Source organism: Zea mays, chromosome 6, assembly GCF_902167145.1.
Source record: "Zea mays cultivar B73 chromosome 6, Zm-B73-REFERENCE-NAM-5.0, whole genome shotgun sequence".
NCBI classification, from domain to species: domain Eukaryota; kingdom Viridiplantae; phylum Streptophyta; class Magnoliopsida; order Poales; family Poaceae; genus Zea; species Zea mays.
The window spans coordinates 174,865,672-174,886,538 of record NC_050101.1 but is presented as its reverse complement, the minus strand read 5'-3'; the positions used below and the strand labels follow the sequence as shown (position 1 = coordinate 174,886,538).

At 57.3% G+C, this 20,867-nt stretch overlaps 1 pseudogene; it reads right to left on the bottom strand.

Moving 5' to 3' along the window:
- Positions 1–228: 228 nt before the first annotated feature.
- Positions 229–14,927, bottom strand: LOC103631625 (uncharacterized; annotated as a pseudogene).
- Positions 14,928–20,867: the final 5,940 nt, after the last annotated feature.

Sequence of the window (20,867 nt, the reverse complement as noted above, 5' to 3'; positions counted from 1 at the left end):
ATTGATGCATTTAAGAGGAACATGTTATATAAATAATAAATGTAGAAAGGGGAAGAAAAAAGGAAAATCACAACATGCTCTCGTATTCTTTTACTTTTATACCCTCTTTTTTCTTCCTAAATTCTGGGTTACGTTCGCGCACATGGACAGTTGGGCTTCCACCGACCACCGTATTGGGATTTTTTTCTCCCAGAGAAGTTCCCTCTCTCTGTTCCCGACGCGATCAGCTCAGCTCTTCTTCCACTCCTCGGCGGCGCGGTCGGTGCCCGAGAGGTAGGCCTTTTTCATCCTCTCGGCACGCGCGCAGGCGCACACGATTGTGAAGCCAGTTGGCGCGGGGCGCGGCCCCTGCCGCGGCGCGGTGGAAGACAGTGGCGTAGTAGTGCACGCCGCGACCACCATCTGCGCGAGCCCGAGGGCCTTGGCGGTGTCCCGTTGCCATCGTCCTCGGGGGAGGCGGTGCCCGAGAAGATGGCGACGAGGTCCACCATCTGGAGCGCGAGGTAGGCCACGAAGCCGAGTGATTGCGCAGCCTGCGTCCAGGCGTAGGCAGCAAGGAGGCCACGTGGTCGAAGCGCAGCGGCGCCAGCCCCGTGGCGGCCACGGTGAGCGCGAGCATCGCGAAGTAGATGGTGAGGTACGCCTGCACCAGCAGTAGCGCGTGGTGGAGGAGCGGCAGGTACGGGCCCATGCACCGCACCAGCGCGGTGAGCATGAAGAGCGGCAGCAGCAGCAACACCGCCACTGATGCCGCGGAGGTGGCCATCGTCGCCCACAGACCGCCGAGGACCGGGCGCACGCCGTCGGTGATCCCGGCGTTCGCCGCGGACAGGTACGCCTTGGAGTGCTGCGAGAGGCGCGCCAGGTCCGGTATCAGCGTCTCCTGCAGCCGACTGGGCAGGTCCCGGAACTCGGAGATGAGGTCGTCGGTGCCTTCCTCTGCCTGCTTGGTCAACACCACGTCCTCAACCTCCACCTCCACCGCCGACTCCTCGCTGATGATGGTCGCATTGGCTTTTGCCTTGGCGTCAGCAAGCATCGATGCCTTCTTGCCTGATTTGGTCGGCTTGGCACAGGCATCCGCGGTCGAATTGGCCGCCGGCGGTTTCTTCGCCTTCCCAACCGCGACGACAACCTCAGATTTGGCGCCCGTCTTGGAAACCTTGGTGGACTTTACTAAATCGGCGCCCTTACCCTTGACACGGGGTGTGTGGGGAGGGGGGCAGAACCGTGCACCGTGAACGCATTTACTATAGTCTTAAATAGTAGTATAGATATATATATATTTGTCGGGGACCATAATTAGGGGTACCCTCAAGACTCCTAATTCTCAATTGGTAACCCCCATCAGCGTAAAGCTGCAAAGGCCTGATGGGTGCGACTAAGTCAGGGATCAGTCCATTCGAGCGACTCGATCACGCCTCACCCGAGCCTAGCCTCGGACAAGGGCGGCCGACCCCGGAGGATTTCTGTCTCGCCCGAGGCCCCCTCCAACGGCGAACATATTTCCGGCTCGCTCGAGGCCCTGCCTTCGCTAAGAAGCAACCCTGACTAAATCGACACACCGACCGACCAAGTCGCAGGAGTAGTTAATGCAAAGGTGGCCTGACACCTTTATCCTGACGCGCGCCCCCCCCGGCAAAGCCGAAGTGACCGCCGTCACTTCGCCGCTCCACTGACCGGCCGGACAGAAGGACAGCGCCGCCTGCGCCACTCCGACTGCAGTGTCATTTGACAGAGTGAGGCTGACAGGCAGTCAGGCCCCGCCGGAGGCACCATAGGAAGCTCCGCTTCGCCCGACCCAGGGCTCGGACTCGGGCTCAGCCCCGGAAGACGGCGAACTCCGCTCCGCCCGACCCAGGGCTCGGACTCGGGCTAAGTCCCGGAAGACGGCGAACTCCGCTCCGCCCGACCCAGGGCTCGGACTCGGTCTAAGTCCCGGAAGACGGCGAACTCCGCTCCGCCCGACCCAGGGCTCGGACTCGGGCTAAGTCCCAGAAGACGACGAACTCCGCTTTGCCCGACCCCAGGGCTCGGACTCCGCCCTGGCCTCAGCCGACGACCTCCGCCTCGCCCGACCCAGGGGCTCGGACTCGGCCTCGGCCACGGAAGACAGACTCGACCTCGGCTTCGGAGGAGCCTCCGCATTGCCCAACCTAGGGCGCAGGCCAGCCACGTCAGCAGGAGGCGCCATCATCACCCTACCCCGAGCTGACTCGGGCCACAGGGAACCAGGCCGGCGTCCCATCTGGCTAGCTCCACCAGATAGGCAATGATGGCACCCCGCATGCTCTGTGACGACGGCGGCCCTCAGCTTCCTTACGGAAGCAAGAAGACGTCAGCAAGGACCCAACCGCTCCGACAGCTGTCCCCCCGCCAGGCTCCATCGCTCCTCCGACGGCCACGACATCACACCAGCTGGGTGCCAAAATCTCTCCGGCTGCCACGACGGCATGTACTTAGGGCGCTAGCTCTCCCCCGCTAGACACGTAGCACTCTGCTACACCCCACATTGTACACCTGGATCCTCTCCTTACGCCTATAAAAGGAAGGACCAGGGCCCTCTTAGAGAAGGTTGGCCGCGCGGGGACGAGGACGAGAACAGGCGCTCGCTTGGGGCCGCTCGCTTCCTCTCCCGCGTGGACGCTTGTAACCCCCTACTGCAAGCGCACCCGACCTGGGCGCGGGACGAACATGAAGGCCGTGGGATTCCCACCTCTCTCACGCCGGTCTCCGGCCGCCTCGCTCTTCCCCCCTTCGCGCTCGCCCTCGTGCTCGACCCATCTGGGCTGGGGCACGCGGCGACATTCACTCGTCGGCCCAGGGACCCCCCGGTCTCGAAACGCCGACAGTTGGCGCGCCAGGTAGGGGCCTGCTGCGTGTTGACGAACAGCTTCCCGTCAAGCTCCAGATGGGCAGTCTCCAGCAACCTCTCCAACCCGGGACGGTGCTCCGTTTCGGGAGTCTTGAGTTCATGTCCCTCGACGGCAGCTACGACATGATACTTCTTCCACCGCCGCGCGACGACGACAATGGCGGCTGGCAGCCCGCCCGCCGGCGGCGGAATCGGCGACGTCTCCCCCGCATGGTGGGAGAGCAACCTTCGAGCTCACCCCGTCCTCTCCCCCGCCGACGGAGGAGGAGGCGGGGCAACCAAGGCCAAGCAGGAGACAACGCCTCGTCGGCTGTCGAGCGAGCCGACGGCCCCGGTACCCCAACGGGGGGCGCACCGAGCGTCGACCTCGCGTTTGAGACGAAGGCGAGCGTCGTCTCCCCGCGACACACCAATCTCGAGCAAGCGGACGACGCCAGCGCGCTCGCGTAAAGCTTGCTGGACGTCACCCTCGCACCTGAGACGACGGTGCAGTCAGTCCCCGACGTGACTTCATCGCCGCTCGTCGACCAAAAGGTACCGACCGATTCCCATCCTACGTCATTTGGATTCAGCCTCAACCCGCCTAGCGACCTCGCTTTGGCGGACGTTCTCGTAAAGGCGAGTCCAAACCCTCTGGGGTTTCGCATGCGGTCTCCTTGGGACCGGCTGACGGACGTCTCGACCTACGGGCCCTCTGGGTCCGAGGAAGACGACGGGCCCAGCATCAGTTGGGATTTCTCTGGACTTGGCAACCCCAGTGCCATGCGGGACTTCATGGCCGCATGTGACTACTGCCTTTCCGACTGTTCCGACGGTAGCCGCAGCCTCGACGACGAGGACTGCGGCCCAAGCCGCGAATGTTTCCACGTCGATCTAGGGGGTCCCTCCGAAGGCAATCATCTCGGCATGCCGGAGGACGGTGATCTCCCTAGGCTAGTGCCTCGCGTTGACATCCCACGGGAGCTAGCTGTGGTCCCCGTTCAGGCGGGGGGCCATGACCCACAGCTCGAGCAAATCCGCGGGGCGCAGGCCAGGTTCGACGAGGGAGCAGGGGCGCTTGAGCCGATCCACCGGGACGTCGGGCAGGCATGGGCGGGCCAACCCCCGGCCGGAGAAATACGTCATCTGCCCCAGGGTTTCCAGCACCGCGTCGCCGACGACGCCAGGGTCAGGCCGCCACCCGCATCTAGTGGCGTCGGCCAGAACCTAGCTGCCGCAGCGATGCTTCTCCGCGCGATGCCGGAGCCATCAACCACCGAGGGCCGGCGAATCCAGGGGGAGCTCAAGAATCTCCTGGAAGGCGCCGCGGTCCGACGGGCCGAGAGCTCTGCCTCCCGAAGGCAGGGATACCCCTCGGAACCTCATGTCGCGACTTCCCGATTCATGCGGGAAGCCTCGGTCTACACCGGACGCACGCGCAACACCGCGCCTGCGGCCCCGGGCCGCCTCGGCAACGAGCACCATCACCGCGACCGTCGGGCCCACCTCGACGAGAGGGTGCGCCGAGGCTACCACCCCAGGCGTGGGGGACGCTACGACAGCGGGGAGGATCAGAGTCCCTCGCCCGAACTGCCCGGTCCGCAGGCCTTCAGCCGGGCCATCCGACGGGCGCCGTTCCCGACCCGGTTCCGACCCCCGACTACTATCACAAAGTATTCAGGGGAGACGAGACCGGAACTGTGGCTCGCGGACTACCGTCTGGCCTGCCAACTGGGTGGAACGGACGATGACAACCTCATCATCCGCAACCTCCCCCTGTTCCTCTCCGACTCCGCTCGCGCCTGGTTGGAGCACCTGCCCCCGGGGCAGATCTCCAACTGGGACGACCTAGTTCAAGCTTTCGCCGGCAATTTCCAGGGCACGTACGTGCGCCCTGGGAATTCCTGGGATCTCCGAAGCTACCGGCAGCTGCCGGGAGAGTCCCTCCGGGATTACATCCGGTGATTCTCGAAGCAGCGCACCGAGCTGCCCAACATCACCGACTCGGATGTCATTGGCGCGTTCCTCGCCGGCACCACCTGCCGTGACCTGGTGAGCAAGTTGGGTCGCAAGACCCCCACCAGGGCGAGCGAGCTGATGGACATCGCCACCAAGTTCGCCTCCGGCCAGGAGGCGGTCGAGGCCATCTTCCGAAAGGACAAGCAGCCCCAGGGCCGCCCATCAGAAGATGCTCCTGAGGCGTCAACTCAGCGCGGCGCCAAGAAGAAAGGCAAGAAGAAGTCGCAAGCGAAACGCGACGCCGCCGACGCGGACCTAGTCGCCGCTGCCGAGTACAGGAACCCTCGGAAACCCCCCGGAGGTGCCAACCTCTTCGACAAGATGCTCAAGGAGCCGTGCCCCTATCACCAGGGGCCCGTCAAGCACACCCTTGAGGAGTGCGTCATGCTTCGGCGCCACTTCCACAGGGCCGGGCCACCCGCGGAGGGTGGCAGGGCCCGCGACGATGACAAGAAGGAAGATCACCAAGCAGGAGAGTTCCCCGAGGTCCGCGACTGCTTTATGATCTACGGTGGACAAGCGGCGAATGCCTCGGCTCGGCACCGCAAGCAAGAGCGCCAGGAGGTCTGCTCGGTGAAGGTGGCGGCGCCAGTCTACCTAGACTGGTCCGACAAGCCCATCACCTTCGACCAAGCTGACCACCCCGACCACGTGCCGAGCCCGGGGAAATACCCGCTCGTCGTCGATCCCGTCATCGGCGACGTCAGGCTCACCAAGGTCCTCATGGACGGAGGCAGCAGCCTCAACATCATCTACGCCGAGACCCTCGGGCTCCTGCGTGTTGATCTGTCCTCTGTCCGGGCAGGCGCTGCGCCCTTCCATGGGATCATCCCCGGGAAGCGCGTCCAACCCCTCGGACAGCTCGACCTTCCCGTCTGCTTCGGGACACCCTCCAACTTCCGAACGGAGACCCTGACGTTCGAGGTGGTCGGGTTCCGAGGAACCTACCACGCTGTACTAGGGAGGCCATGCTACGCGAACTTCATGGCCGTCCCCAACTACACCTACCTGAAGCTCAAGATGCTGGGCCCCAACGGGGTCATCACCGTCGGCCCTACGTACAAGCACGCGTTCGAATGCGACGTGGAGTGCGTGGAGTACGCCGAGGCCCTCGCCGAGTCCGAGACCCTCATCGCCGACCTGGAAAGCCTCTCTAAGGAGGCGCCAGACGTGAAACGTCATGCCGGCAACTTCAAGCCAGTGGAGACGGTTAAGGCCGTCCCCCTCGACCCCAGCAGCGACGCCTCCAAGCAGATCCGGATCGGCTCCGGGCTCGATCCCAAATAGGAAGCAGTGCTCGTCGACTTCCTCCGCGCGAACGCCGACGCCTTCGCGTGGAGTCCCTCGGACATGCCCGGCATACCGAGGGATGTCGCCGAGCACTCGCTGGATATTCGGGTCGGAGCCTGACTCATCAAGCATCCTCTGCGCCGATTCGACGAGGAGAAGCACAGAGCGATAGGCGAGGAGATCCACAAGCTAATGGCAGCAGGGTTCATCAAAGAGGCGAAAGGCGTCAAGCTCAATCTCGAAAAGTGTGTCTTCGGGGTGCCCTGAGGCATGCTCTTGGGGTTCATCGTCTCCGAGCGGGGCATCGAAGCCAACCCGGAGAAGATCACAGCCATCACCAGCATGGGGCCCGTCAAGGACTTGAAAGGCGTACAGAGGGTCATGGGATGCCTCGCGGCTCTGAGCCGTTTCATCTTACGCCTCGGCGAAAGAGGTCTACCTATGTACCGCCTCTTAAGGAAGGCCGAGTGCTTCACTTGGACCCCTGAGGCCGAGGAAGCCCTCGGGAACCTGAAGGCGCTCCTCACAAAGGAACCTATCTTGGTGCCCGCAGCTGCCGACGGCTCCGATCCAACCGGAGCTCTGGACCATGTTTTTCGACGGGTCGTTGATGAAGACAGGAGCCAGCGCAGACCTACTCTTCATCTTGCCCCTCGGGAAACACCTACGCTATGTGCTACGCCTCCACTTCCCGGCGTCCAACAATGTGGCTGAGTACGAGGCTCTGGTCAACGGGTTGCGGATCGCCATCGAGTTAGGGGTCCGGCGCCTGGACGCCCGCGGTGACTCGCAGCTCGTCATCGACCAAGTCATGAAGAACTCCCACTGCCGCGACCCGAAGATGGAGGCCTACTGCGATGAGGTTCGGCGCCTGGAAGACAAGTTCTACGGGCTCGAGCTTAACCACATCGCTCGGCGCTACAACGAGACTGCGGACGAGCTGGCTAAAATAGCCTCAGGGCGAACAACGGTTCCCCTGGACGTCTTCTCCCGGGATCTGCATCAACCCTCCGTCAAGATCGACGACACGCCGGAGGCACCCTCAGCTCGGCCCGAGGCGCCCTCGGTTCAGTCCGAGGTACCCTCGGCCCCCGAGGGTGAGGCACTGCGCGTCGAGGAGGAGCAAAGCGGGGTCGTGCCTGATCGAAACTGGCAGACCCCGTACCTGCAATATCTCCACCGAGGAGAGCTACCCCTCGACCGAGCCGAGGCCCGGCGGGTGGCGCGGCGCGCCAAGTCGTTCGTCTTGCTGGGCGATAAGAAGGAGCTCTACCACCGCAACCCCTCAGGCATCCTCCAGCGATGCATCTCCATCGCCGAAGGCCAGGAACTCCTGCGAGAGATACACTCGGGGGCTTGCGGCCATCACGCTGCGCCTCGAGCCCTTGTCAGGAATGCCTTCCGATAGGGCTTCTACTGGCCGACGGCGGTGGCCGACGCCACAAGAATTGTCCGCACCTGCGGAGGGTGTCAATTCTACGCGAGGCAGACCCACCTACCCGCTCAGGCTCTGCAGACGATACCCATCACCTGGCCTTTTGCGGTGTGGGGTCTGGACCTCGTCGGCCCCTTGTAGAAGGCACCCGGGGGCTACACGCACCTGCTGGTCGCCATCGACAAATTCTCCAAGTGGATCGAGGTCTGACCCCTGAACAGCATCAGGTCCGAGCAGGCGGTGGCGTTCTTCACCAACATCATCCATCGCTTCAGGGTCCCGAACTCCATCATCACCGACAACGACACCCAGTTCACCGGCAGAAAGTTCCTGGACTTCTGCGAGGACCACCACATCCGGGTGGACTGGGCCGCCGTGGCTCATCCCATGACGAATGGGCAGGTGGAGCATGCCAACGGCATGATTCTACAAGGGCTCAAGCCTCGGATCTACAACGACCTCAACAAGTTCGGCAAGCGATGGATGAAGGAACTCCCCTCGGTGGTCTGGAGCCTGAGGACGACGCCGAGCCGAGCCACGGGTTTCACGCCGTTCTTCCTAGTCTACGGGGCCGAGGCTGTCTTGCCCACAGACCTGGAATACGGCTCCCCGAGGACGAGGGCCTACACCGACCAAAGCAACCAAGCTAGCCGAGAAGACTCGATGGACCAGCTGGAAGAAGCTCGGGACAAGGCCTTACTACACTCGGCGCGGTACCAGCAGTCCCTGCGACGCTACCACGCCCGAGGGGTCCGATCCCGAGACCTCCAGATGGGCGACCTGGTGCTTCGGCTGCGACAAGACGCCCGAGGGAGGCACAAGCTCACGCCCCCCTAGGAGGGGCCATTCGTCATCGCCAAAGTTCTGAAGCCCGGAACGTACAAGCTGGCCAACAGTCAAGGCGAAGTCTACGGCAACGCTTGGAACATCCAACAGCTACGTCGCTTCTACCCTTAAGATGTTTTCAAGTTGTTCATATACCTCGCACCCACGCAAAATTTAGTCATCAAGGAAGGGTCGGCCTCGCCTCGGCAAAGCCCGACCCTCCCTCGGGGGCTAAAAGGGGGGGGACCCCTTCTGCGTCGAATTTTTTCCTCGAAAAAAAGATCCCTTCTGCCAGAATGTATTTCATGCTTTTGGACTACTTCGAAAAGTGGATCCTGAAAACGACGGAGTACACGTAAGCAGCCAAGGCTGACCGAGCCGAGGGACTCCTACGCCTCCGGGATACAGATACCTCACTCATCACCTTCTGCGATAAGTAACTCACGTTCGGATAAGTGGTTCCGCGGACCGAACAAGTCTTCACGTTCGGAAGTTCTTCTGCCAAAGTGATCCTTCGAGCCTTCTCGACTGAGTCGGTGACAGAGCCTCATGGACGGGTAAAAGTGCGCGTAAGCGGCAAGGCCGACCGAGCCGAGGGACTCCTACGCCTCCGGGAAACGGATACCTCACTCATCACCTTCCGCGAGAAGCAACTCTCGCTCGCACAAACATCCCTGTTGCCGACAAAAAAGTCCAGATGCTCGAAATAAGAAGAAAAGAGACGCAGCTTTACAACACAGCGAGGGTGTGTGTTCTGGCCTCGGCGGCCGCGGGAGACACACGCTACAAGACGATCTGATCTTGTAGGCTTGGGCCTTGACACTGGAAGGGGGCAGCAACACCCTCGGCATCGACGACACTTTCGGCGAGGTCCGACCTAGCCTCGGACGGCGACGCGGTCCAAGGATCTCCGCTCTAAAGGACGACGTCATCACCACACCCGGGCAATCGCTGCCAGGGACTTCTCCGGGAATCTGGCCCGAGCAGGCGGCTCGGCCGGTCACTCTGGGGCCTCGGCCAACCATCCTCCAAGGCGCCAGCCCGACCCGAGGCCTCAGCTGGTCAACTCCGGCGTCGGTCCCGCTAACGGACGACCCGGCTGGGCTCCGGCCAACCAGGTTTCATTTTCGAGCCAACTCTGCCCCTGTTCATGCTGATATCGCTACCCCTGGCCTCGGCTCATCGAAGAGCGGCCAAGGGGTCCCTTTAACTGAGCTAGAGAAGCCTCAGACAACAAGGCCGACCAAGCCGAGGGACTCCTACGCCTCCGGGATACGGATACCTCACTCGTCACCTTGACACGGGGCGACTCACGCTTGGTGAAGCGGTTCAGACAACCAACAGGCGAGTCCTAGTGCTCGAAAATGAGGAAAAAACACGGCTCCATTACATACATGTTCAGGCTCCGACAGCCACAATGAACAAAAACACCAGCACTCAAGGTGCCATTACAAACGGAACTCCGGTTCCGCCCCCGCAGGTACGAACAACCCCACTCGATGGGGGAGGGCCTGCGGAGCAACAGAAGACTGACGGGCGGCTCGCCGCCGCCCGCTCCGACGACAACCACAACGACCCCCGCTCCGGGTGGCCGAACTGCAGCAGTGCAGGCCTCAGGGTGGGTGCTGCTGCAATCTTGCCCTCGCCCACGTCGGCGCTCGAGGGGCGAGGACAAGTACAAAGAGCCGGAGGCCCGAAGCGCGGATGGTGGCGGTGGTCCCGTCGGCGACGGGGACTTCTCGAGCCGCCTCCACCTTGGCACCGACGACGGGAGCCGCTCCCGGCAGATCCCCACTCAGATCCTCCCGGACGAGTGGGGCACCGACCTCCGCGCGGAGGCGCCATACCGGCGCAAAGGCAGGACCGCCCCAGAACACGAACGCCGCCCTAGCAGCGCGCGACATCTTGGGCGGTCCTCCCGTGCACACGGCGCGGCAGCCGCCTTCCAGCAGGAGGGGCCGCCGGGAGCCAAGCCGACGAGCTCGACACGTTGGGGCTGACGACGCCCGCCGTTGACCAGCCCCACGTTGTCGAAGTCAGGCCCGCCCGCAGGGCCAGCGAGCGCCCTCTCCCTCGAACACCGCGGGAGAGGGTGACCCACGAACCCGCGCAGGAGGTAGAGCTCCGGCTCAGCCCGGCCTCCACCCCAGCGAGGATGATGAACATCCTTGAAGCTGAGGGTGGGACCAAGATCGCAGCCCGGCTTACTTCTCCCCACCCAGGGGCTAGTAGTCGCCGTCTTGGGTGACTGCCGGCGGGGGGGGGGGGGGGTACAGCCGGGCTAGCTGATGAAAATCCTTGAAGCCGAACGATGGCTGAAAGGTACCAACTCCCACGGAGTTGCGTTCCTCCAACGACGAGGCGGAAAGACGGCGGATCTCCCCCATCCGGGGGCTTGGGAGGTGGAAAGACATGATGCATAAGGGAGCGCGAAGACATGGACGCCTTCCAAGGGGGTCACCCTCCTTTTAAGGGCGGTTCTCCCTACTCGCGTCCCCAGCCGTCACGGGCTGAGTCTTCTCCAACACACTCCAAGGTCCTCCCCTACGGCGCGGGGCTGGGTCCCACACGTCATGCAAGCCGACTCAGGGCAGAAGAAGCCAAACCACCGCGCGCGGTGCATACAACCGCCCAGCGGTTACAAGCGACCCTCCACTTTTGCCCAGACCAGCGGGCGAAAGGGTGGGCGGCCATGCAGGCGGCATGCAACCGCGCCAAGTGGGCGCGCTTCTCCGACTCCCAATATGCCCAGCCTAGAGGCCCAGGCCCACGCGTCATGCAACTGGCGCGCCAACTGCTTCGTGCATGCAGCTGCACCGCCACTTGCGCCACCACCGCGCCTCCTCGACTGCGGAACCAATACCGCGACTCGAGGCGACCCAGCGCACGACTCAGCAGCGCCAGCCTGGCGCGGCGGTCAGTGCGGCCAAAAATGGGCCGGCAGTAATGACGGTGGCAGGCGGGCAGGAGCAGCAGTCACGTCGTCAGCCAAGCTTACGTCCCATCCGGGGGCAGCGAGAGCACCCTCTCCCACGGCGTGAAGACAACGCGCCCGTGTTCCGTTCCTCGAGCGACTCGCGCATGCGCAACGACCGCCCCGTCAACCACTCGCCCCGTCGCATTAACTCCGCGGCGGGACAAGCGGCGCCTCTGGCAGGAGGAGCGGGCGACGCTTCGCCTTCGCCATAATGACCGCGCCAGTAAAGGTACGCCGCGTCGTTCGATTTCGTATCCTTTTCCTTTTTTCCTCTTTCTCTCTCTCTTGCAACAGGGACCGGGAAAGGGGGATACCCCGAAAAGGGTCCTTCCCCGTGAAGGAACCAGGCTCCGAGCCTCCCTACTGATCAGAGGTTCGAAGGCTGGCCCCCCGAAGGGTTCGACAGCCGCCTCAGATCGCGTGGGCCCTACACCCACTACTGGTCAGAGGTTCGAAGGTCGGCCCCCCGAAGGGTTCCACGGCCGCCTCAGGCTACTCGGGCTCCATGCCCATTACTGATCAGGGGTTCGAAGGTTGGCCCCCGAAGGGTTCACAGCCGCCTCAGACGCCGAGCGAGGGATGACCATGGGTACGTTCGATACATAACCAAGGCTCGGGCTGCGCTCCCGGGGTACCCTAGGACATTTCCGAGACCAGCGGGAGCGATCTTGTAACGGAATCCCATCAGAGGGAGGCATCGAGCCCTCGGACCCCGTCGCCGGGGGACCGGGTCCGGCAGATCACCCGCAGGTACTTTTGGGCGTGCCTCTGGGCCCCTAGCCGACCCCTAACGAATGGCGCACGGACGTCCACTCGGATTACCCGCTTGCAGCTCACCGGAGACACCATGTTCGGCGCCCATCGAGGGCAACATGGCGCTTTCCCCCCTCCTCCTTGCGGAAAGGCGACGCATGGGCGTATGTAAAAAAGCCGAGTCTGTCCTTGATCGCCCTCTCGCCCTGTGCAGAGGCTCGGGGGCTGCTCTCGCAAACCCGGCTTCGGCCGAACCGTTGACAGCGTCAACATACCAGACCGAGAACTTGGGACCCGACCGTACACCCGGGCTACGGCCAGCTCGCATGAGGGAACAACCAGACCAGCCGAAGTATTACGCGAGGCATTAAGACCTCGGAGGAGTGAAACCACTCCTCCGAGGCCTCGGGGGCTACACCCGGCGGGTGCGCTCGCGCGCACCCACCGGAACAAAACGCAACCGAGAAAGGCTGGTCCCCTTGCAAAAAAGTGCGACGAAAGCCTCCAAGCGAGTGCTAACACTCCCTTCGAGGCTCGGGGGCTACTGTCGAGGACCATAATTAGGGGTACCCTCAAGGCTCCTAATTCTCAGCTGGTAACCCCCATCAGCGTAAAGCTGCAAAGGCCTGATGGGTGCGACTAAGTCAGGGATCAGTCCATTCGAGCGACTCGATCACGCCTCGCCCGAGCCTAGCCTCGGACAAGGGCGGCCGACCCCGGAGGATTTCCGTCTCGCCCGAGGCCCCCCTCCAACGGCGAACATATTTCCGGCTCGCCCGAGGCCCTGTGTTGGGTCTATGCTTCGTCGCCGAAGGTCTTATAGAAAGAAGTGATCCTCGGATGAAGCTGTTCGCACAAGATAGCCGAAGGTGCCTTTTCGCAGAGCTTCGGCATTACAAACCGACTTAAAGATAGAATGACCTTTTAGTCCATAAAGGTCTGAGTCAACGTTGTAAGTTCTTATAAGGGGCATACTTGTAATTCCTCACAGGCTGCGTCCTGTGCCTATAAATAGTGAACAGTATTCCGTTACTGTTCACGCATTTTCTGACATTTGCAATCGCATTTCTCGGAATACAACCTTTGTCAAGGCATAGGTATCATTGTATTTTATGATTCAATATATTAAGTGAATATTATATAATGCATCTGTGGATCATTTATTCATTCTTACCTTTTACTTTGCATTATTCTACAACGTTTATTGAAAGTTTATTACGAAGGTTCAACTTCGTAATAAGACGCTTATCAACCTTCGTCTAAGATCCATTATCCTCAAAGGAATAATGCTTCGCGGACGAAGGACAGTATCATTTAACATTCTATGTTGCCTTGTTCTTAATTCATAGCATTTGAGAACAAGTCCCCAACACCCTGCCTTCGCTAAGAAGCAACCCTGACTAAATCGCCACACCGACCGACCAAGTCGCAGGAGCATTTAATGCAAAGGTGGCCTGACACCTTTATCCTGACGCGCGCCCCCCGGCAGAGCCGAAGTGACCGCCGTCACTTCGCCGCTCCACTGACCGGCCTGACAGAAGGACAGCGCCGCCTGCGCCACTCCGACTGCAGTGTCATTTGACAGAGTGAGGCTGACAGGCAGTCAGGCCCCGTCGGAGGCACCATAGGAAGCTCCGCTTCGCCCGACCCAGGGCTCGGACTCGGGCTCAGCCCCGGAAGACGGCGAACTCCGCTCCGCCCGACCCAGGGCTCGGACTCGGGCTAAGTCCCGGAAGACGGCGAACTCCGCTCCGCCCGACCCAGGGCTCGGACTCGGGCTAAGTCCCAGAAGACGACGAACTCCGCTTCGCCCGACCCCAGGGCTCGGACTCCGCCCTGGCCTCAGCCGACGACCTCCGCCTCGCCCGACCCAGGGGCTCGGACTCGGCCTCGGCCACGGAAGACAGACTCGACCTCGGCTTCGGAGGAGCCTCCGCATTGCCCAACCTAGGGCGCAGGCCAGCCACGTCAGCAGGAGGCGCCATCATCACCCTACCCCGAGCTGACTCGGGCCACAGGGAACCAGACCGGCGTCCCATCTGGCTAGCTCCGCCAGATAGGCAATGATGGCGCCCCGCATGCTCTGTGACGACGGCGGCCCTCAGCCCCCTTACGGAAGCAAGAAGACGTCAGCAAGGACCCAACCGCTCCGACAGCTGTCCCCCCGCCAGGCTCCATCGCTCCTCCGACGGCCACGACATCACACCAGCTGGGTGCCAAAATCTCTCCGGCTGCCACGACGGCATGTACTTAGGGCGCTAGCTCTCCCCCGCTAGACACGTAGCACTCTGCTACACCCCTCATTGTACACCTGGATCCTCTCCTTACGCCTATAAAAGGAAGGACCAGGGCCCTCTTAGAGAAGGTTGGCCGCGCGGGGACGAGGACGAGAACAGGCACTCGCTTGGGGCCGCTCGCTTCCTCTCCCGCGTGGACGCTTGTAACCCCCTACTGCAAGCGCACCCGACCTGGGCGCGGGACGAACACGAAGGCCGCGGGATTCCCACCTCTCTCACGCCGGTCTCCGGCCGCCTCGCTCTTCCCCCTTCGCGCTCGCCCTCGTGCTCGACCCATCTAGGCTGAGGCACGCGGCGACATTCACTCGTCGGCACAGGGACCCCCGGTCTCGAAACACCGACAATATCAAATCGAAAGCCGTAAAACTCTGTTCGTCTTTTTAATCATTTCTCTGTACTTTGTAGGAATGGACACTGACGCTATCGTTCAATAACAAGAGAGAGGAAGAGAGAGAGCGCAAGTTCGTAGACCAGCATCGTTGAAGTGGTCAGTGTAACGGCGATGGCTTCGATGGCTGCGTTGGAATGGCAAAAAAATGGCGACGACCAGGAACTGAACAAGTCGGTCGCGGACTGAGCTGCTGGCACTGTCCTTTTCCTGATGTGTCCCATTATTTACTCCCGGGAGCAGCTGAGCGTACGCACGCACTCAGAAGAAATCCAACGGTGACGCGCGCGCGGTGCTGGAGCTGGACTACGTACACAGCTCCACCGTTGCCGAGCTCGCTGATGGTGCCGTGTTCAATATGCCTTCTGTATACGGGGTCAGATTCTGAGTTCATTATACGGAGAACCTGAGATGGTAATGCATGCGGAATTGTTGTTTAGTACGCAGTTCAGTCTTTGCTCTTGACCAAGCTACATATACTGTTACGTACGATATGTTCGACTGACTAAATGTAATGTCACAGCAGAGTTTAGCAGCTCTCGATTTGATAGATATATACAGATGCACAGTCTACGTGCATATATATATATATATATATATATATATATATATATATATATATATATATATATATATATATATATATATATATATATGATATATGCATATGTCCAAAGAGCAAATTTACACAGTCTACGTGCATGCTCTGCCTTCCTGGCAGGGCGGCCATCACCTTCCCGATCCAAGATGAAAAGGAGAGAGAAATCCAACGGAGGTAAAACCAAAAAAAAAAATCGAAAGCAAAATACCTTGTTCGTTTACAATATATGTACAACTGCTAGCTTGGCGAAGTATAGTAAACTACCGCGCGAACAGAACAGAACAAACCATGCATGCATGCGCGGCGCGGAGGTACGGTGGCACAGCACGCATGGATCTCCCTGGGCCCTGGGCTGGCTAGTAGTTCTCCGGTATGATGGAGAGCCGCGGGCTCCACGCGCCTCGGCACGGGCTCATCGTGACGCCGCCGCCGTCGAGTTCGATGCTGCTGCCGACCTCCGCCTCCACCCCGGCGCCGCGCTGCCGCTCCAGCCTCGCCACCAGCTGCGCGATGTCCTTCCTCTTCATCACGATCCTCACCAGCACCCCGCCGTCCTCGCCGTGGCCGGCGGCGGCCGGCGCCTCCACGCGGCACTCGGGCCACGCCTCCCGCTCCCGCTCCCAGCCGCTGTCGCCGTCGCCGTCCTCCGGCGCGTCCACGACCGGCACCACGTGTCTGGGCCGTGCAGCTCTGACGACGACGCTCCTGCCGCTGCTGCTGTCAGCAGGCCTCCGCTGCTTCCTGATCCTCTTCCTGATCTTGGCGCCTGCTCCGACCTCGTTGACCACGCCGTCGCAGCAGTGGCAAACGCATGGCAGCAGAAGGCTGTTGCCCATGTCTCGTCAAGACGTGTGTGTGCGTGTTGATGCACCAGTGATTATATATAGCAAGAGATGAGCGTGCATGATGGGGTGTAGACTTGACTAGAGGCGCGGCGTTGCTGTCTCGGTTCGAGTTGTAACTGTTGTAGGGTACGACACGCTCATTGGCCATATATATATGCCGGTGACAATCACGCAAGCAAAGGACTGCAGCAGCTTATTTGTTTGCGTTCCAGTGGGCTGGCGCCCGGGTGTCCGAGAAACAGCTGCCAGCCGTCCATAAGGTGACGCATACCAAAGATTTGCAATTTTATGTCTCCTCTGTCCTCTCAATTAGATTACTGAGAGTCTGAGATGCCGCTTGTTTTAATTTTACTCAGTCATGATCTAGAGAAGAAGACTTTGCTATAAAAAAAACTAGTAGCTTGACGTACGGAGATCCTAAAGATTACTGATAGAGCCGACTAGTCGACAATAAGATGGGCTAGCCCATGAAGCTATATACCGCCGAAAATAGTCCAAACATTTCTAGAGGCCACACTAGAGCATCTGAAGACATCTCAAACACCTCTAGATTATATGACACAAACACCTCTAAATTATATAACATGATATCTTCGTCGATTATAATATAAACTAAAAAAGGTTATTTATATAACATATATGAGACCTCTAGATTATATTATAAAGTAAAAAGGTTATTTCTATAACATATCAAAATTATTCTATCCTAGTCGATTAGGACTCGACTTGTACACTAAACCTCTAGATTATATAAAGAGAGGCAGTGTACTCCTATTGTAAGCAACCGAAGCAAGTATAATCAGTAATCCTGTGCAAGGAAATATGCCTAACTAGACAAATGGTGCTACGTTATTCAACGACCTAAACCTGTATATATCGTTATCTTTGCATTTACCATTGATTTTAGCCTACATTGAATCCCACTAGTTTCTACTTTGCGTAACCCAATAGGAGGATTATCGGTCATGAAACATCAATGTTGGAGACTTGTTCTCAAATGCTATGAGTTAAGAACAAGGCAACACAGAAAATGTTAAACATTAAGGTCCTTCGTCCTTTGAAGCATTATTTCCCTTAGGATATAACGATCTCCGGACGAAGGTCATGAAGGACTAACCTTCATCAATACAGCATACATTAGTAAAAGACGAGGCATATGAAACATAAAAGATAGCATAAATAATCATATAACATTAATCTAACTTTATTAACTCATCATAGAGAAATAGAGACAATATTGAATTATAAATGTACCTTCGGCTTGGAAGGAGATGAAAATACAAGTGTGACGCAAAAGCAAATGCCAAGTCAACGTGAACAGTACGAGAGTACTGTTCACCTATTTATAGGCACGGGGTACATCCCATACAAAATTACATACATGCCCTTTACATTTGGTGATAATTCCATAGCAATCTATCGAGGTCTAAATGGCCTTTTCATCTTTAAGTCGGTTCCCTCTTCTGCGAACATGCCGAAGCTTTACTGCTTCACAGCTTCGGCGCTGTGTCAACCTTCGTATCTTTTGAGCTTCTCCCTTTCTGATACGAGTCCGAAGATACCTGTTCAGACATTTATACTCCAGAAACATTGTTAAATTATGTTTTTGAGGACCTTCGGACGCCGAAGGTCCCCAACAGTAGCCCCTCGCAATATTAATTTGTTAGAAATAATAAATTTAGATTGCGATATGGACGAAGGCTTTACGCCGAAGGTCCGAAAAAACACCTTCCCTATGCTAGAATAGCAACATTCAATGACAAGTGGGGTCTTTCAACTTTCAACGCACCGAGCGTATAAATACGGCCATACCGCAAACTCATTTTGCACGCTTTCTGGCCAACCACTCCCGCTTACTCAGTTTTTAGCTCTTGTGCACTGTGTTTTGCTAAGCTTTTTAGCTTTGAAGCTTCGGAATTGAAAACAGTTTTTTAGTGCTTCCGAAGATGTCTGAAGCTGCTAAGAAGGCTGCTGCTGAGATGAAGCTGACTCTTGATGAAGAGAAGAATTTAGGATTTCTTATAGCGATGTCAAAGACTAACACAGAAAAAATCACCAATGAGATTCTGGAAGGACTGTCTGAAGATACTGGTGACAGTGAAAGTTATGATGTAGACAGTGGTGGCGAAGACTCCGAAGATCGCCCCTGGCGACCAAGCCATTCAGTTTATGGTAAATCAACTATCAAAGAGAATCATCTTGTTAATATGAGAGGAAGGTATTTCCGGGATTTGTCCATTGTGAGGGCCGACGAAGGGGAGAAGACTTGTCCACACCCTGAGGAAAATGAAGTCGTAGTATTCCGAAGCTTTTTGAAGGCTGGGCTGCGATTGCCCTTGAGCAGCTTCGTCGTGGAAGTGTTGAAGATTTTTGAAGTCTATCTTCACCAACTTACCCCCGAGGCTATCATAAGGCTGAACATCTTCGTGTGGGCCGTGCGAAGCCAAGGTCTAAAGCCTGATGCAAAAAGTTTCTGCAATATGCACGAATTATCATACGAGACAATACCTTGGGGTAAAGAACAGTATCACAACAACTTTGGCTGCTACAGTTTTGTTTCTCGGTCTGAGTCAAGCTGTCCCGTGCCAACTTTTCGGAAGAGGTGGCCTAGCGGCTGGATGACAGAATGGTTTTATGTAAAAAATGATTTGAAAGCACGGGAAGACATCAAAGGTATAATCATGCGACCTATTTGGCAAAGCTTCGGCCTTCGAAGGCCGAAGGTGGAAATGAATGAAGCTGCCGAAGAATGCCAGAGGGCCTTCGGCGTTGTCTGCTCTTTTATAGGAACAAGGGACTTAGTACAAGAGCATATCGCCTTCAGGGTGTGGCCGCTTGCTGAGAAATGGGAAATGCCACAAGAAACCATAAAAGAGGCCGACGAAGGTGAGCTTGTGAGACTGAAGTACACCTTCAAATTTGGAGATAAATTTATTGAGCCAGATGATGAGTGGTTGAAAAGCATTGACAATTTAAGTGATGAGCTGCTCGGAACCTACTCGAAGGCTGAAGATAATGCAATGTCAGCAGCCTTCGGAGGCCGAAAAAAGAAGAGACTGAATCGGGTATTTGATGCCATTGGGTTTGTCTACCCTGATTATTGCTATCCCATTCGGAGGCAGAAGAGAAAAAACACAACCTCTGCAAAAGAAGAAGCTGCAGCTGCTCCTAGCGAACCAGAACCGAAAAGGAAAAAGATAAAGGTTCTTACGCATCAGCCGCGTTATATTGAACCAGCTTCGGTGCCGGAGTTTACCGGGAAAACTTCTTCAGCCACCGAAGCTGAAAAACCAATCGAGCCAGCCTTGTTGCCAGAGATCGCAGAAACGGCCGAAGTGCCACCAAAGATAGAATCAGAACAATCAAACATTTTGTTGTCAGAAACAAAAGAGAAAACCGAAGCGCCGCTCACAGAAAAAATTGAAGAGGTAAAAGAAGCAACTGAGGGCTCCAAAACATCAGAAGTTTTGAGTCCTACAGCAATCATTGGGACAGCAAAAAATGAAAAAGTGCCAGCTGCAACTCCGAAGAGAAAGAGAATGGCTAATGTGCTAGATGTATTGGAAACGATCAAATCTTCGAGCACACCTCCGAAGAAAGCTGCTGTTACTCCTGAAACAACAGTTGAAATTTCTGGTTCTACAGCTCCAGAGCAAGAGATTGAAGCCGAAGCTGGGCCCTCAGAGCCCGCAAAAACTTTGGAAAGTGAGGCAGAGAAAATAACAAAGCCAACTTTTGAAGAAACTAGTGTTGTTGCCCCCGAAGCATCCCCCAAAATTCGTGATTATATTTTTCGTCATGCTTCGGGGAAAAAATTATCAGAAAAAGAAGAACAAGAGGCCCAGCATTATGCCCAAAAACTGAAATATCCAAAGGGGGCGTTAATATTTAATGGCAGTGGAGAAGAAGACTTCTTGTACTGTCTCCCCGACAACAAGGAAATTTCTGTCTGTCGGGAGATAAGCAGAAGCTTCGGATTCCCAACTTTAGAAGACGGACTTTCGGTGCTGTCAAAAAACGATCTGGCTGACAGCCTAGCTTATAACAGTTTAAAGGTACGATAAATGAAATCCTTGTATTTTTCCGTTCATTTAAACCCACTGACACACACACATATTCCTTTTTGCAGGGCTTGATACTTAGCAATGCTCTCAGAGCGCAGAAAGATACTGAAGACGAAGGGTGTACAATAGCCCTGAGCAACCTTCGTTCCGAAGTAATTGAACTGAGGAACGAAGGTCTCGAAAAAGACAAAATATTATACTCATTAATAAATAAAGTAAAAGAGGACGAAGCTGCTTTTAAAATTCAAGCTGAAGCTCAAAAACGTGAAATTGAAGACCTTCGGAAACAGCTGGCCAGAGCCAAGGAAGAACGCATACTCGAAGAAACAAAGCGTGAACTCAGCGATCAATGGGCAGATCACTTAGAAGTGACTGTTGAAGAGCTTCGTTCGTCCAAAAAGAGATGCTACAACAAATCTATAGATTGTGTTAAGAAATTAAAAGCTAGCTTTGCCAAGGTCGGAGCATTCTCAAGTGAGGAAAATTTTTCCAGAGGCAATCCCGAAGGTGTTATTGAAT